At 37.8% G+C, this 2,993-nt stretch overlaps 1 protein-coding gene across 1 annotated transcript in view; it reads left to right on the forward strand.

Annotated features, from left to right (window-relative positions):
- Positions 1-2,993, forward strand: part of LOC107086008 (cGMP-inhibited 3',5'-cyclic phosphodiesterase A-like) — a 161,110-nt gene that overhangs the window by 132,498 nt on the left and 25,619 nt on the right. The window lies entirely within an intron of this gene.

A 2,993-nucleotide genomic window follows, 5' to 3' on the forward strand; every position in this document is an offset into this window, starting at 1 on the left:
CGCGCTTCTCGTTGCGTCACACCTCAACCCGCCTCAAAGCCAACGCTAATTGGACGTTTGTTTGGTGAACGGCTCCAAATTTTCTTCAACGGAGAGTCTCCAGACTGATCTGCGATTAAAATCTTGAAAGCTCGCGAGATCAGGATGGTCTCACCAGGCTAGTAAAAACCAGGATACTTGCAACTTTGCGAACTTTATCTAAGCTGTCCAGTATAGGAAAACAGAGTCACTTTAAAGCTATTGCATCATGAAGAAAAATAAAAACACAAAGTTGCTCTAAAACATAAAATGCAATGTTTCTGATTGGCCATCATAAAACCCCAAAATCAGTCAGAAATTTGTGAAAAAAGGTGCATATAACCAATGCAATCTGCTTTTAAAATGTACACAGGTTTAAGGATATTCGCCTACTGTTTAAATTAGCAAAACTTTCCTACATACATTTATTTTCTCATAGAATAAGACATAGCACATTCTTGTACAGTAGATAAATGTTATTTCTAGTAGATGGGTTTTCAGCTTGTGCATTCTGGAATGTTTTTTATGTTTTTGTAATGTATGCAGACGTCCCACTGAGACAGTTAAATTACCGTAACTACAGTGCTAACCACTGTAACTGCTCTACTTTTTCAGTGATAAAAGCAGAGTGACTTGACACTTGACTGACGGGCTGTTGCGAGTGAAAACAGCCAGCCTCCTTATTTACATTTTGTGCTAGAGGCTCAGTGTCAGTACTCAAGGTTATTCTGCTGCATTAGCAGAACGGCAGAAGTGTCTGCCAGTTCTTCATCTTTCATTAAACCTTTTAGGCCAAACACTCTGCTGCTGCCCAGACCCTGCCTCCCTTGACAATAATGTTCTAACTGTTCACCTGCCAAACTATCAAACTATTTTATATTCCACACCTGCGAGGCATTAGACACAGGGATCCAACCTGGCCATGCAAACACAACAGTACACTCTTTGTTAGGGGCCCCGGGACCATTATAGTGGGTGGGTAGGGCCCAAAAGTGTTCTAGAAACACTTTATCAGAATGAGATAGACACACTGCAGGCCTTTGTGCTCCCTGTGACACAACACGCTATTTCCTGTGCTCAGGAGGAATGTTTTACAACATTTAGGGTGAGGTATTTTAATTGAAACCACCTACAGCCTGACAGTAGCCTGAGCAGAGACACATGGAAAATCTGTTGAGGGCAGCTCAGTGGGCTCCCTGTGGTTTCAAACAGCTCAACGTCCCTCTTCTAAAGAACATGACACTTTGATTTATAATTGAGTCAACGACTGTGATGGCTTTCATCTGTCTCTATAGTTAGTTGCTTGTAGTAGCTTTTTCATGCGGCTGATGCTGCTGTGCTATAAATTACAAAAAGTGCAATATTGTCTGCTAATGAGACATTTATAACAAAGCCAACAGCAACTGCTTGACTTTTTTGGGGGGTTATTTATTTTCTTAGTTCTCATGCTAATGTATGCATTAATTAGGCCAATTAATTACCATTACTTGCGACATTTATAAACCTTCAATAGGACAGACGAGTTAGAATCGCAATTAGCTTTCTTGAAGGTTTATTTATTTAGTTATCATCAACTCCATTTTTTGGCTAAACTGCCTACAACAAATTCAAGCTAAGAACTACGGAGTAATACACATGCTTCACTTTGTGGCTGTTTTAGGTTTATTTTTTTATTTTAACACCTCATTATACGCAATTGATTTTCATCTTCAATGTTTAATTTATTCATTTTGTTCAAGTGTTTTACTCTTTCTCATAATGGTGCATCACAGCCTGATCTGTGATATTAAAAGATGGATGTATAAGCAGAAGAATAAAAAGAGGAAAAACTAATTTACACCACAAGTTTCAATTTAGGGTGCAAAGAAAACTTTATTTTTTGCCTGATTTTCATCATTTGGCAGGATTGCAACCTTTAAAAAAGAAACCTGTTTTAATGTATCAACCTGCATTTGAACTATTCCGCAAAGACGTACCATCTTAAGATCTGCAAAGCTGGATGGGACATCCCCAAAAGACTTACTGTAGTTAGGAAAGATTGATGTTGTGATTGCAGAGGTGTTTCCCAACCTTTATTGACTTGTGTACCCCTTTGGGTATTTTATCTTACCATCAGTACCCCCCCTCTGTTAAGAGCATTGATGATTGTCCAAAAGTGGAACGTACAATAAATACAATAAATACAAATTATTTCACTTAATCTTTGAATTTGAGGATTTAATTCTTAGGAATTTTATGTTTTCCATCTCAAAAAAACAAAACATAAATATGTTGCCTGGAAGTTAGTAAGGAATCAAAATAAATGCAAAATGAAATCAGAAAAATGGTTTTATTTACCACAGCTATGCAAAAGTCATTAACCATAGACATTTCCAAAACCAGCCAGTCTGCATCTGGACGGAAAAAACTTATGAAAAAAGCACCCCTGGAGGATTTTATACAAGCCTCCAATTAAAAAAGGAACTGGTGATCTTTAGTGGAGGAATTTACATGATGCCATCGCCACAAACTCTTTTTTTATCTGTTAATAATCAAGGTGTTTTAAATGAATATCCTTCCTGTGGTCCGTCTGAAAATGTGTTCCCCTGTTTTATGGAATGCAAAACACTAAAGTCAATTTTTAGCCTTTTAATAAGTGTTTTTAGTCTTTTTTACAAATCCTCTATTTATAGTAGGATTTTGCCAAAACATAAGAAACAAGCCAAAGGCCTGAGTTTTAAATGTTTTGATCAGAGAAGCAAAGATGACCATTTACTGGTCCTGGAGAGACAGATTGCAGGAGGGACCTTGATGCTGTGGCTCTGTGGAAATGCAACATTAAAGCCAGAATAAGGCTGGAGTTTCACTTCTACAGAGCCACACTGAACATGGAGGATTTTATACAGTTGTGAGGTTTTAACCAAAGTTTATATTAGGGGTGGGTATTGGCAAAGAAGTCATGATTCGATTCGAATCACGATTCACATGCCACGATG

The sequence above is a fragment of the Cyprinodon variegatus genome, unplaced genomic scaffold, assembly GCF_000732505.1.
Source record: "Cyprinodon variegatus isolate N-32 unplaced genomic scaffold, C_variegatus-1.0 Scaffold140, whole genome shotgun sequence".
Lineage (NCBI taxonomy): Eukaryota > Metazoa > Chordata > Actinopteri > Cyprinodontiformes > Cyprinodontidae > Cyprinodon > Cyprinodon variegatus.